The 15,447-nt window shown below is 47.8% G+C and overlaps 1 protein-coding gene across 2 annotated transcripts in view; it reads right to left on the bottom strand.

The window, feature by feature from the left end:
- The window catches only part of PSKH1 (protein serine kinase H1), a 59,439-nt gene extending 50,757 nt beyond the window's left edge, over window positions 1-8,682 (bottom strand). The window contains exon 1 of one of the 2 annotated variants that reach the window (XM_044986716.1): window positions 8,615-8,682. The gene's annotated coding sequence lies outside the window, so the exon portion shown is untranslated. Of the gene's footprint in view, window positions 1-8,010; window positions 8,263-8,614 lie in introns of those variants that run through there. The other variant, XM_044986717.1, reaches the window with a different exon arrangement.
- Window positions 8,683-15,447: the final 6,765 nt, after the last annotated feature.

Raw genomic sequence — 15,447 nt, 5'->3', positions numbered from 1 at the left:
CACTTCACTCATTTACCCAGGCCAATGTAGTCTGTTTCTGTCCTCCCAGGTATTGGTGATCCCTTTCAGCTTTGTATCAGATTAAAGGATGGTCAGTACATTGAGTGCTTCAACCTCCAAGGCTTCAACTAACATACTGAATAGTACCAGACCGAGAACAACCCCTGTGGAAAACCCATGATACCTCCGCCTAATGTATCACTGACCTATTCATCATTACTCCGTGCTCTGATTTGTAAGCACTTGTGTAGCCATTTTAGAAGACAGAGCCAATGAGAAATGTTTTCTGTGGAGCACTTTGTATTATTCACTTTTGTCAGTCTCTCATATGGCGTCTCAATAACAAATGCTGATGGGATGTTGTGTGTAGGATTCCAGCCTCACCTGTACCCAACTGGCACAATGAGTTGCTGTTCAGAAGGTGCATCCTCTATGGTGCAGGACCATTTACAAAATGATTTAGGTCTTTTACACACACACAAAAATCACTTCCCTATGTAGTAAACACACACACAAGAACATGGATCAACTGGGAAAGAGACAAGGGTGTTGCCTTGTATTCGATTTTTGATGTTTCCATGTACATAACCAGAGCTCTAACACAATTACATTGCACATTGCCTGTGTAGAGTAGACAAAAGTGTGCAGTCTTATGCTGGGAACTATGAATCTGTGAATGTGGCTACGTAGACGAGTCCTTAAAAAGCTGATCTGAAAACAAGAACAAAATGAGTTTGTACCGTTTTGTGATATACAGAGAAGGCCTAAAAGATCTCCACCCTCATGTCAAAAATATATATATATATCTCTTCTGCTTCTTTTTTACTTTAGAAATATCAGAAATATCGAGTCTTCTCTTCTCTGTGTTTACTGGAGAATTCCTTGATTGGCCCAGAGGAGTGGACAGGGTGCTTTCTCAGCCTTCCTTCTAATACAGTGGCTCTCAATCTTTCCAGATTACTGACCCCTTTCAGGAGTCTGATTTGTCTTGCATACTCCCAAGTTTCACCTCACTTAAAAATAACTTGCTTACAAAATCAGACATAAAAATACAAAAAAGTGTCACAGCACATTATTACTGAAAAATTGCTGACTTGCTCCTTTTTACCATAGGATTATAAAATATATCAATTGGAATATAAATATTGTACTTACATTTCAGTGTATCGTATATAGAGCAGTATAAACAAGTCGTTGTCTGTATGAAATTTTAGTTTGTACTGACTTCACTAGTGCTTTTTATGCAGCCTGATGTAAAACTTGGCAAACATCTAGATGAGTTGATGTATGCCCAGAAGACCTCTCTGTACCCCCAGGGGTATACGAAATGCCTGGTTGAGAACCACTGTACTAACAGTTAGCAAGTTAGCAATTGGAGTCAAACAGGTGTTTGTATATAAAGTTTTAAAATCTATTCCCTGCTCAATCACATTTCCCTTCTTTGAAGAGTGTGATGTCATAATTCTACTAATAGGCTAGTACTCCCATCCTCTGCAGATTCTGCCAGGTACCAGTGTAGACAAGACCTGAATCTCTAATGTAAAGTGTAAGCACGAAAAAGAAAAAAGAAAAAAAACCACTCTTTCAGGCTTCCCCCCACCCAAACATAAAAAAAACCAAACATATCCATGTTTCCCCCTTTGCAAATTACCTTTAAAGGTGACCTGAAAAGCCTTTGGAAAAAAAGATACAAGATCATAGTTACATAGACGTAAGTATATAATAATTACATGTTAAAACAAAGCCTAAGAGCTAGCTCTCTAACTGCTTCTGCATTTGCCCTAACAACGAGGAGTCCTTGTGGCACCTTAGAGACTAACACATTTATTTGGGCATAAGCTTTCGTGGGCTACAGCCCACTTCATCAGATGCATGAAGTGAAAAATAGAGTAAGTAGTAAATATATTACAGCACATGAAAAGATGGGAGTTGTCTTACCAAGCGGGGGATCAGTACTAAGGAGGCCAATTCAACCAAGGTGGAAGTGGCCTATTCTCAACAGTTGACAAGAACGAGTGAATATCAACAGAGGGAAAATTACTTTTTGTAGTGACCCAGCATTTGCCCTGTTGCTGTTCATATCAGCAGATGCACAGCAGGGAGAGCAGGAAAATTCTCTGGTTTAAGAGCTCACAAAGGCAGCCGCTCTTACAGAGGAAACAGAGAATCCCGAACATAAGTCTTGACAGGTAGGCAAAGGAAGAACCACTTTCAAACGAAATCCATAACTATGTATAAGTTTATGTCTACACATTGATCCTGCTCCAAATAGGGGAACAGATTTACTGTTAAATAAATCTCCTTACAGAGTTCCATTCAAAGCAATCGCTATACATGTGGCTTCCAAGTCTGCTGCAAATTAAAACGAAGCATTCACTTTATCAGACCTGTCTTTCCCTTCTACTCCACCTCCAAGTCTGGTTTAGGATTAATGGTTTGATGCAGCATATTGACATTTTCGGAAGCAGGCAGATATTTCTGCTGCCCTGTCACTAACAGCATGGGAGACATTAGGCTGTGTATGGCTTCTGCTGCTATTCACTTAAAATCCCATTTAAAAAGTCCTTTCTGCATTCAAATGAAGAATCATGTGGCTCAGACCACAACTGGAATCACTTCTGAGAAGAAAAGCAAACTTCCCTCTGCCAACATCCCCCTGCAGCCAGCGGTCCCGGCTCAGTGAAAGGACATTGACAAACAGACATAACAGGGCTCAAGAAATTAACCAGCTTTAACATCTCCAGAGGCGAGGCTTCAAACTGTGGTCACAAGTTAGGCAATCCCCCATCCCAATCCTGATTTGCACAGCACAGAACTACTGCATAATTTGGCAGTTTCTGATCTACAGAAATCCAGGACTGCAAGAGCTACAGTTCAGGGTTAAAGGGGATTGGCCGAGTTGCATATGGGAAGCCCAAAACTGGAACTGTAGGGTGTGATACAGGCCACTTCTGAGGCGCACTGACAGAGCTGTGGGACAAAGAGGAGGGTAGGATTAGAAAAAGTAGTAACCATTGCAGCTCAGGACTGCGGTACATAAGTAACCCCATGGGATGGAAAATCAGAACTGAGACGCAGTAGCAGAGCTTTGAGAGAATCTTGCACAGCCCAAGCCCGACCACTACTGTCAGCCATTCGTTTTCAGGAGCACTAATTTCACCAACTAAATTAAAATAAAGTGAGAAGTAACTTTTGCTCCTCAAAGCATCAGATCCTAGGAAGACTCATCATAAATAGCAGAGCAGGATACACTAGAGTTTGAAGACACAAACTGTGCTTGGAGGGGAGATTAGTGAATAAACTCTCATTCAAACCTCATCTCTGCTACAGTGCCAGTCTGCAAGGGTCACCCAGCCCTACAGAGGAGAGACAGTGCTGTGGAAAATGGGTTTTAAGAAGTATTTTAAGCGCTACTCCAAACACCTATTGGAAGACTATTACACTGAAACAGTCTTTAAGATCAGCAGTTAAGATGGATTGGGGGTGAAGGGGGACATTCAGTCAGTCTCTCTCTCTCTCCCCCCACCCCCCAGGAAATCCCATGGCAGGTTTTAATACTTTCTAATTCCAATAGTCAAGATCTAGTGATCAGAGATGTTTTATTTTGCGTTCTTAAGAACCAAACATCACTTTTGCCTTTTCACAGGAGCATGGGAAAGTTTTAGTTGCAGTGAAGTGGAACTCGTTCTATTCATTGTGTTGGAACAGAAACTGTTCCCATACCCAGGGGAATGTAGCCTCCACTCCCCACACTGTATTCTAATACACCAGTGAAATCTGCTGCACTTCAGCAAGTCTTTATGGCATTTGCAGATTAAAACAAGATGACTGGCTAGGAGTTGGAGATGCTGCCTACACACATTTTGGCAATTAGCCCGATGGTTTAAAATTACTACGCTGTCTCAGAGTCTGGTGATGGGGTGCCTAAACATGCACAGAGGACTATGGGAAATCTGTTCGCCTCTGTGCCTGATCACACCTCCTACCATCACCCATTGGAACCTCTAGCCAATTATGGAGCACAGCTGGCATGAATTGGAGCTCCAATTAGTCCTCACTCAGAAGGAGATTATGGGTAGAAGGAGGAACATTTTTAAAAGAGACACAAGGAAGCAGTTTAGGTCCAACATTCAGTTTGGAAAAAGAAACCAAAGGTTTAGAAAAATCTAATGTTAAGAGACATTAAAATATCAGCGAAAAAAACATCTTCTATCTAACCTTTCCCTGGCAATATTCAAATGTCAGCTACACAGGACATGCCCTAGGCACAAGAACTAGAAAGGGAAACCAGCTACAGAAAAAGTGAAAATGACCTCCTGAGTTTCACTAGTCATTCTGAGTGAAGTGTCCAAAAGTAAACAAATAGCCTAATCCAATGTTCAACCTGAAAGAATATTAAATAATCTCAGATATTAGTAGAAACGTGGGGTGGATTTTTTAAAATATTGTCAGGCCAAAGTGCCTTTAAAGCATGTGAAGAACAGCCAGGGGCATTAAAACGCATTAGATGCACATTTCAATGTGACAGCCCAATCCAGAGAAATTCAGTGAACAGTCCAGAAGAGAGAGGGACTATATCCCTGCTCTAGTCAGAATGATTAGTCTAAGCCCAAGCTCCACTGCTTGTGTGCCATAGTCTGCATGGAAATGGTGCTGTGGAATATTATATTATTGAATACAGAGCCGAGCAAGAAGGAACACATTAGATAACTCAGGCAATTGGAGTGTCTTGAGCGGGAAACACATATTCAGCCTACCCACATAGTTTGGGTGGTAGCTGCATGTTTTAGCCACAGTTGTAATTAGCATGAGCTGGTATTAGTTTAATGCTGTAAAAGCTAGCAACTGCTTTCCTCAGACTAGTAGCCCCATTAAGATCATGTGGGGGTAACTGTCAAACATACTGAGGACTGACCACTTCCATTGATTCACTAAGTGTCCTCAACATCTCCAAAGCCAACTCCTACTGATTAATAATTTATTTGGGGGCGCCCTAGAAGATAAACGCTGAGACAACTGAGTAACCACACTGAGGCTATACTGACAGGCTTTCAGTCATACAAATGAAATCAGAGACATCTTGAAACAGAGTAAAGCAATTTAAATTCACACACACTTTTTCAGTGATACACTAATACCAAAGTTTGAAATATCAGGATCTTTAATGCCTACAAACACTAACACAGCAAAGGATCATCCTTTCATCGTACAAGTTCATCTGCAAGGCCAGGTGCTGCTGATCACATGCGATGAGGAACACATCTGTGGAAATCTCTCACTTGTGGAAAATCCTACTAGAAGTATAATCTCAGTGGTCACTTTGCTGCACAGGGCTGGTATTTATCGATCATCACTTTTGAGGCACCATAAATGTATATGGTGCTTTATGAAGTAAGCCACACTCCAGCCTCAAAATGCATCAACCTAAGGTAGACAAGACCCAAAATACACAAGACTTAGGCATAAATCCACATGCCTGGGACATCTCACTAAATCCCATGCAACCTGAAAACACAGGGGTAAAACGGGTGCTGTTCACATACTTGTTACTGTCTCTTTCTTCCACTGTAAAAGTGCTTCTAAGTTCTGCCCTCCCTTGCCCTCTATCTGTGGCTTCCCAGTGGGCAAAGTTCAGCTTCCATGCTAGTATCTGAAGTTGTGCAGCATGTGCTGGAAGTGGGGATGTCAGAGACAGCTCCTGGTCTTGACAAGTTGCCCTGCTTGTTTGGCATGTGTGTTAATGGCCCTAGAGACCACTGGTTATAGATGTCCATACACTGGAGTGTGTTGTTGCTAGGATAGGAAGCTTGCTTAGACTCCATAAGAGCGATGCTGACCAAATAATGCTATACAGAACTCTGCGTAGGGCTTGGAAAATATATCAGATATTAGCTAAAAGCAGACAAGAAAGATAATGATTCCTGCCAGCAAAGTCCATGGACCACGGCCCTTGTGCTGGTAAGGGAAATCAAAGACCATTCAGGTTAGGTTGGCTTTAAGTTTTTTGCAACTTTGTCAGGGGAGTCAGATACCAAACTAACTAAACAGACTCAACTGTTTAAAGCCAGAGGGGACAACTATGATAATCTATCCTGACTTCTCATCTAACAAGGGCTGTGCAATTTCATCCAGTAATTCCTGCAGTTGAGGAAATCATTCATCCCTTCTATGTAAGTGAACACTACTGAGATGAGTAACCTGTGGTTAACTATAGTATTATCTTTAAAAAAAAATCCCATCTTGATTTAAAGAATTCAAGTAATGATGAATTTAACATTTCCCTTAGGAAGCTGTTCCAGTGATTTGTTATTCTGACTGTTGTTACCGAAATATCGAGTCCGTCTAGCTGAGAGCCAATAACAGCCTGACAGGGATAAGGAAAAGGTTGCTTTATTCTGCAGAAGAAAGGAGAGCCTTGCACCTTGGTACAAAAGACTCTGTCTTATACAAATTTCACAGATCCTTTATACACATTCAGAAAAAGACCCTTGCCATGTTAACACTTGATTGGTGGTTGCCAGACCCCGTACTTCTGCTATCTGGTCAGTGAAAACGGGTTTGGAGCCTCAAGGCAGAGGAAAGAAGACAGTTCAAAAGTTCAGGTTACTGTGTACATGAGGCTTCTGCTTCCCCCTAATGGCTGCCTGCCAGTTAGTGAGGGGGTCGCCAGTAACTTTCACAGCCCCCACTTCGGGCCTGACAAGCCCAAATTGTCAGGCCCATTACGCAATTTGCGATTAAGCTAGAGGGACAGATAACATCAGCTTCTAGCCATCAGATTTTGTTATGCCAGTGTCTGTTAGATTAAAGGGCCCCCAACATCAGAGCTTCTCCTTGTGTCAGTACTTATATTGATCAAGTTGCCTCTGAGCACCCTAGGTTACTGAAGATTCAATCTGTTTAAGGCTCTCATTATAAGGTGGGTTTTCCAGACCTCATAAATTTTTGACTGTTCTCTGAACAGACCATTCCAGCTTTTCAATATCGTTTTCAAGTATGGCCACTAGAACTGAGCACAGTATGCAATATAAAAAGGTAATAGCACCACCCATCCTCATTGCTACTGCCCTGTTTGTACCAAAGGGTAGTGTTTACCCTTTTTACTATAGCATCACACTGGGAGCTCACATTCAGTTACTTATCTCCAGCAATATCCCAAATCCTTTTCAGAGTCACTGCATTCCAGGAAACTGTCCCCTTTCCTGTAAGTACAGCCTCCATACTTTGTTTCTAAGTGTATTACTGTGCATTTAGCTGTATTAAAACATATTTGATTGCATTTAATGTACTTCTTTATGACTGCTGGGTCCTTGTCATTATGTGCCACCCCACCAGTCTTTGCATCATTTGCATAATTCATCAGTATGGTTTTATTTTCTTTTATGTCACAAATAAAATATACTGAACTGTGTTGGGTCAAGAACCATTGAACTAAGAGATTGCTATGTTAGCCAGCACTGCTTCTGTGTTTATTTTAAATTCCCCCATACTAGGATATGTCTAGGCTTGCTTTCTGTATCAGGACTAACTGAACATGAGTGATTATAAAAAAAATGCTTTAAAAACAAAGTCTAGGGGTTTCTTTCATATGTCAAAAGAGAAGGAACTTCTTAAAAATGTTCAGAGAACGTTGATGGAAGGAGGTTGTGCCTAAGCCAAATGAAAGACGACACTTGCTGAAACACACAGTTAAAGCATTTCATTTTGATACAGCAACCCTCAAGCACTGATTGTTGCTATGTCTGGATTTGCAACTCTCCCACTGACATCCTGTTTCCCTTCCCGCCGCCCCCCCCAATCTACCGCATTATGTAAAAACAGACCCATTGCACAAACATCCATTAGAGAAAGACAGTAAGAACTGACTTATACGTCATTTCTACCCCACACAAATCACGAATCTTTGGGACCTAGGGACAACTCTCCCAAATAAATAGGAACAAAATTAGATTCTTCTGCTGTTTTTTCTGTCAACCTGTCAATTACAAGTTTTTTATCCCTGCTACCCACCTGCTATTAGTGCACCGGTTGGGAGATTTGACTACAGTACTGATCAGATGGGCCGAACCAAGGACAATGCTCCAGCTCTGCCCTGCTCCATTGCTGCTACCGCCTATGCTAAGGCCGGCTCGCATCGCTCAGAGCCCAGGGCACGGCGGGGTCCTACCCGGGAAGGCTTTGCACGGTGTCTGTCCACGTGCTCCTGCCGCCAAGGGCCCTCTCAGGGAAACCCTTCCGGGAAGGCAGCCACAGAGGGAGCTTCTGCCCCCCGGCCCTGAGCTCGGGAGCCTGCAGTTCGGAGGGCCCCGGAGGCGCTTTCCTTGCCGTGGGCGAACCCCGGAGCACCGGCGAGGCCTGCGGGGGGGGGGGGGGCGAGCGAGCTCCCAGCACGCGCCAGGGGCCGAGGCTGACAGGCCGGGCCGGGCCGCGGGGGGGGGGGGGAGGAGGCTCGAGGCGCGCGCCGCACGGGCTGAGGGGTGACACGGGCAGGGCCCGGGCCCGGGCCCGGGCCCGGCCCCGAGGAAGGACGCGGGCCCCGGCGCGCTCCCTGAGGCAGGTGGATGCGGGGCCCCGAGGGAGGCGGCCCCTGGGGCCGGGCGGGCCCCGCACTCACCTCAGCCCACGGCGGCTGCGGTTCCGGCCCAGGCTGGGGGTGCGGCCCGCCGCTCGCGTCATCACAACGTCACCACTGCGCGCCGGGGACGCCCACGGGGCGGGCCTGCTGCCCCGCCCTGCGATTGGCGGACGGTCGGGTCCAGGGGTTCATGGGGCAGAGGTCAGAGGTTAGCCTGGCTGCCATGGGAACCGCCGACGGGAAGGAATTGGCACCGCTCGGTGTCCCCGGTCCTTCAGCAGCGCTGCGCCCAGCCCGGCCTGGGCCCCAGGAGCGAGCCGGTCCCTCCCCCCGGCGGGTTCCGGGCCCGCTGTGCTGGGGCCGAGCCTGAGCCCGCCCCCTGAGACCCCCCCCAGTCCGCCCTGACCTCCCCCCCACCAGGCCTGACAGCCCGAGCCCGCCCCCAGCCCAAATCTGACCCGTCCAGCCCCGACCCCGCTCCCCCAGCCCGACCCCGAATCCCCCGGAGCCCGACCGCCGCCGCCGGAGTCCTGACACGCCCCAGCGTGACTCGCCCCTCCCCCCCCCCAACGGCCCAATTCCTCCCTGAGCCGCCACCCCCCCGGCCTGACCTGCCCCCAACACCTGACACACACCTCCTGGCCTGCCTCACCCACCCCTGCCCCCTCTGAGCCCCTACACCAGAGCCCACCAAAGCCTGGAGAGCCCCCTGAGCCCCGCTGAGTCTTGGCCAACCCTGAGCGTCCCCCCTCAGCCATACCTCTCCTCCCCACCAGCCCTCACACACACCACCACCTCCCGGCCTGATTCTTCCCCCTCCCCCCAAAACCTGATACAGCCCTGTCCCCAACCCTTAAATCCTGACACCACACACACTCCCAAGCCTTGATACACACACCCCTCCCCATTCCCTCCACACAACCTTAAATACCCCCCCCAAACCCCACATTTTAAAAAACCGCTATTAAGACAATGCCAATACATAAATTTGTGGTAAACAAATAAAAAAGGAAGCTGTGGTGTTACTGTGATTTTTTTAAAAGAATGAATAGTCTCCAGATCAGGAGCTGACAGTTTGAGGAGGCAGCTGGTTTTAGGTTAGATTGATCTGAATTAAGATGCTCTGTCAATATGTATCTAATAAAGATGGTTGTTGTTAGCTGCCCTGAATTAAGACTGGTGGATAACTTGAATATAAACCAACACAGACCATATTCAGCAACTCAGCTACATCCCAAAGGCCTTGGTTAGGGCTCCGTCCAACTCCCATTGTGGTCTGTTAGCCCCTTCCTGAGTCAGACCCAGGGAGAGTTTGGGCAAGAAAATAAATGAACTCCAAGGAAGGACTCCAAAGCCTGGCTGATAATTGTTGTTTGTTTGTTTATTAGCTTTATAGCTCCCCATCATGGTCATCTCTAGGTGCCAGTATGTAAAAGGGGATAGCCTCAGAGCCTTCTAGGAGAGGAGCCAGATTCTCTCTTCCCCGGGATTTAAACCACACACTTCTCAGAAGATCCGGTGTGGTGGCTCCTTATTGTATTATTTATATTGTGGTTGTGCTCAAAGGCTGAGACCTCATTGTGTTAACCATGATACAGATGCCCTGGAAGACTCTCCGGAAGGAATGTCGTCAGGGTTCTGCAGCTCATTGCCAGAAAGCCTGATGGAAGAGAGGAGTCATGCAAATCGCCCAAGTCTCAGATCCACGGGGCCAGTGATACATCCCAGCTATTGAACAGTATCTTTGAAGAACCCCTTCAGTGTGCCAGACCCCCAAAGGGTCTTGCTGTTCTGTCAGGGTAGGCCACACAGCTTCACCGCTCCCCTAGACTGAGCTGTTGGGGTCCAGCACTGAGCTCTGCCCAGCAAATATAGACACCTGGTAGACACTTGTATGCTCTTCGGGGACTAATGCACCCCAGCCAGTATTTGCAGTGAAACCTTAAATAGCCTTTTCAGAACAGAGCAGGGTTTATTAGGTGGAACACAGCACTGGAAATCGTGAGGTTAGCACAGAGAAATAAAAGTCAAAGCATCGACCAATTTTATTCAAGTGTGAATTCAGCTTCCTCCAGAAGCCACCTCTTTATTCCCTGCTGGATGGGTCTGTGTCCTTTGTTCTCCCAGTCTGAGCCATGCTGAGGTCAACCACCCTCCTCTTTCACTGGAGCTTCCTGATGTTAAGTGTCAGTTCATGAGTAATTGGAGCTTGCATTGTCTCTCTGGACCCATTGTTGATCTGGGTCAGTTTCAGCCAGTTCCTAAAGGACTATGTCACATCCCTGTCTGGGTGGAATGAACAGACACACCTATGTCTCAGTCTGCCCTGAGAGCAAACAATCCTTTTCCCTCCATTGGGTAGCATTGTAACGTAATGGGGGGAAACTGAGGCACACATAGGCTTCATAAAAATATTCCCACTTTGTCGCATCTCTTCCTCCTGCAAGACTGAACTACGCAGGTCACTTTAACCAGTGACCAGGGGAAGTTCAAACCAACACATGCTATCCATAGCTGCCACAGGATATTTCTCATCTTGGTAGCTATCCTACCAGGCACTTCCAAGACTCTTACAGCATAGTTTCTAATTAACCAAATTTATAGTTTCCAGTATCCAGTTCAGAGCAGTTTCACATCCTCCCTTAGGTCTGGTCTGTGAGGTGATACTAGCAGGGGGCACATGGAGAGTTTTCATGCTGCCCCATACCCTGTTGCCACCCCAAAAACCTTTGGGTTTGAAACTGGATGAAGGCCTGGCCATCTTCCAGTGAGTGATGAGGGCAGTGACCCCACATTCCTCCATGTGTCAGACATCTTGGCTGCACCCTGGGGTGTCCTGACCCCTTGTTTGGGGTAGGAAGTGACCTCCTGAGCATTTGGGTGGGAGGTGGTCAGTGTATATTTGTCCCCCTGCCCAAGGTGAGTCAATCCAGCCTTATCTCTGGGACACTGGCGTCCCAGGGTCTGGTGATGCAGGCTGCGCCCCACATTGGCAGGCCCCCTCTGGAGTTGTGTCTCAGTCCCAGAGCTGTGCATGTGCAAGGAACACATTTCCCCTTTTGGGGTTAATGTGTTGCCCTCACCCCCAGGACAGAGTCTCCCCCACTCCCAGTGGGTTCTGATTCTGGGTCTCTTGGTTAAGAGAACCCCACATGACCATGGCCACCCTCTGACCGGATGTCTGTTACCTGTGTAACCCTTCTGCCGGGCCGAAACGATAGCAGCAAGGGCCGGGTTCAATACATAGAGGTCCCTTCTCCACAACATAATGCAAAACCAGCTCGAGCCCCCACCCAGTGACCTGGGAAAATCTTACACACACCCCTGGGCGCCTCGAGGAGGCAATACTTCCCCTCTCGCAAGCACAGAGTCTTGGTGTAGCAGAAAAGGTTTAATTACATGATAAACAACAAGCATTAAATTGGGAAAATACCTCAGCTAGAGTTCATAGGTCAAACCGTGAGCAAAGACCCACCCCAGCAAATTGGGCCGTGTCCTTCTCTCGGGGCCCTTGAGTCCAGCAACCCCCAAATCACCCACAGTCCCAAAAGTCCCACAATCCAAAAGTCTCTGTCCCGGGTCAGTGCAGCCCCAGAGTTCAAGAGTCTCTCTGCAGAGGTCCCCCTCCCCAGCCTGGGTAGAAAGGGGCACCTTACGTGGTTTCGGGGCCAACTGCCCTGCCTCTTCGTGGGGTTCTGCTTCCACTAGTCATCCCTGCAAACAGCTCAGCTCCGCTTGCTCTGTGGGCTGCTCCGCTCTGCCAGCTGCTCTGGTCCACCAGCTGTCCTGTGAGCCACTCCAGCCGTCCTCGCGAGCTGCTTGGCTCCACTCACCCAGTGGCTGCACAAACTGCTCCACTCCGCTCTGCCAGCTGCTCTGCTCCGTGGTATTGCTTCAGGCTCCCCCACTCATTAGCACAGTACTCAGTGCTCTCAGCTCAGTAAGTCCAGCTCTTCAGTGATTCCAGCTCTCAGTGATTCCAGCTCATAGTAGGGGAGCCCCAGTGCCAGTGAGTTCAGCTCAGTAACCTGTATCTAGATTCTTAAGGGAATCAAAAAATTAACTCTGACATTCCACAGTGGAGAGAGGCATAAGTGGAACTGGTGCTTCTGGCTCACACAAGAGGCCTGCACCACCCTGTTGCCGGCCCAAAGGGCCCGAGGTGGCAGCAGGGGTTCGTTGCCCAGTGTGCGTTGCACTAATTAACACACCAGAGTGGAGAAGCAAAACCAAGTTTATTTGAGATCTCAAAGCAGGCACTAGGAGACACAGTATCTCAAATCCAGCGCAACAAAAACAAGCAATTTCCCCTTTTTATATGTCAAGCTGTCTGTAAAAGCCTTTTGTTTCATTCCCCCCTACCCCTCCCTTTTCAACTGCAGCTACATTAGGCATTACCTTATAGCTTGTTAGAAAAGTTCTCATCCGCATGTTTATCTGTTGGCCTTGTTAGCTCAGGCACATGAAGCCTTCTCCCCCTTTCCTCCCCCGCCTCCTCACTACTTTTGCTAGTTTAAGTGGGACTGCAGCTGTCTGCTAAAAAGCTGACTCTCACAGATTCTGCTTTTAGGCTGTTAGCATGCAGGTTGGTTAAAGTTCACAAGATGGAGTTATTGTGGCTCACTTAGACCCAGAGCAGGGGGGCTTCATCGACACTCGTGGCCTTCCACCCCCCCGAGTTACCTGGTAGCTACGCCCAGTGACACCAACAACCCAGTACAGATATCTGTCCCCAGCCTCTCTCCCTTGACTGGGTTTTGGAACCCATGTCCCTTGTCTAGCAAGTGCTATTTAGTTGGCAATGAAACCCTCTATCATAAGACAGTTTTGTAGTTCCTCATTTACTTAATCGGGATGACAACATTTTATTGCTCCTGCCCCAATAACAATGAAATTGGGGCTCCCATAGCTGTGAAAATAACCATCCCAGGCTGCTGTGCGTTATGCTAAGTGGGGTGGGAGTGCCAATGCAAATAACTGAAATGTTAATGCGAATACTTGAAACTTCTTTCTGCACTCCCCATAATCTACTACCAGATGTCAGGGTAGAGCTCATCCTGACTCTGCTTACACCTGTAACAGCCTTCCAGCTGCTTTACCCTTCTATGGGGCTTCTCTCACCACTGGACAGGGGGCAACCATGTCTGGCAGTTCTCCTTCCCTGTGTCTCCCCACGCTCACCGGGGAGGGATGCGGGGCTCAGCTCTCTCTCTGCTTCCCCAGTGAGGGTTGGCTGTGAGCTTGCTGCTGTAGTCACAGCATCAGGGAAGTTACACCTGAGGCAGCGTGACACATTTCCCATGTGGATTGGATACAGTCATTCCCCAAAAGGACATCAAAGCTGATATCCTGGAGAAAAAACAGTTACTCACTTCTCATAACTGTTGTGCTTCAAGATGTGTTGTTCATGTCCATTCCAAGCAGGTGTGTGCGCGCGCATGTGCACGTTGGCCCGAAGATTTTTCCCTTAGCAGCAGCATCTGTCGGGTCAGCCTGGGTGCCCCCTGGAGTGTGCCCTCATGACACTCAATATGGAGCCTTGCCGACAGGCCACCCCCTCAGTTCCTTCTTTCCAGTTATTCCAACAGAGGGGTAGGAGGGTGGGTATTGTAATGGACGTGAACAACACATCTCAAAGAACAACAGTTACAAGAAGTGAGTAACCGTTTTTTCTTCTTCGAGTCCATTCCAATCAGGTGACTCCCAAGCAAAATTTAGGGAGGTGGGGTCAGAGCTGTCCACTGATTGGAGTACTGCTCTTCCGAAGGCCGCATCATCTCTGGCCTGCCGAGTGATTGCACAGTACGCAACGAAAGTGTGTATGGATGACCACGTTGCTGCCCTGCAGATTTCCTGGGTGGGAACTTGAGCCAGGAATGCCGTTGATGAAGCCTGTGCCTTGGTAGAGTGAGCTGTGAGCTGTTAGCGGGGGCGCAGGAACCCCTGTTAGATTGTAGCACTCACTAATACAGGCCACAATCTATGATGAAATGTGTTGGGCTGAAACTGGCTGACCCTTCATCCTGTCCTTTTTGCCACTACTTGCATCCGACGAAGTGGGCATTCACCCACGAAAGCTCATGCTGCAAAAACGTCTGTTAGTCTATAAGGTGCCACAGGATTCTTTGCTGCTTTTACAGAACCAGACTAACACGGCTACCCCTCTGATACTTCATCCTGTCCGCCACTGCCACAAAGAGCTGGACCAACTTTCTGAACTGTTTCGTCCTTTAGATGTAAAAAGCCAGCGCTCTGCAGACGTCCAGAGTGGAGCCTCTACTCCCTGCTGCTCGAATGAGATTTAGTGTAGAAAACCGGGAGGAAAATGTCCTGGTTGATGTGGAACTGCGATACCAGCTTCGGGAGGAAGGCCAGATGGGGTCTGAGCTGAACCTCGTCCTTATAAAATACGGTGTAGGGCAGCTCCGAAGTTAGGGCCCTGAGCTCAGACACCCTCTGGGCTGAGGTTATTACCACCAGGAACATGACCTTGTAAGAGAGGTAGAGCAGGAAGCATGTTGCTAAAGGCTCAAAGGGATGCCCCATGAGTCTAGAAAGGACCAAGTTGAGGTCCCAGGCAGGAACCAGTTGGCAGATGTGTGGGTACAACCTGTCGAGTCCCTTCAGGAAGTGGCTGACCAGGGGGTTAGCAAAAACCAAGCGTCCCTGTACCCCTGGATGGAAAGCCGAGATGGCAGCCAAGTGCACTCTTATAGAAGGCAACAAGAGACCCTTCTGCTTCAGGTGTAGAAGATAGTCCAAAATGTGGGGCACTGAGGCTAGCGTTGGAGGCGAGTCACACTGTGCCAACCAGATTGAAAATCTCTTCCACTTGGCAAGGTACATGGTCCTCGTCGAGGGTTTTCTACTGC

Source organism: Mauremys mutica, chromosome 14 (assembly GCF_020497125.1).
Source record: "Mauremys mutica isolate MM-2020 ecotype Southern chromosome 14, ASM2049712v1, whole genome shotgun sequence".
Classification (NCBI taxonomy): Eukaryota; Metazoa; Chordata; order Testudines; family Geoemydidae; genus Mauremys; species Mauremys mutica.
The sequence above is the reverse complement of the archived record's forward strand: the minus strand, read 5'-3'. Positions and strand labels throughout refer to the sequence as shown.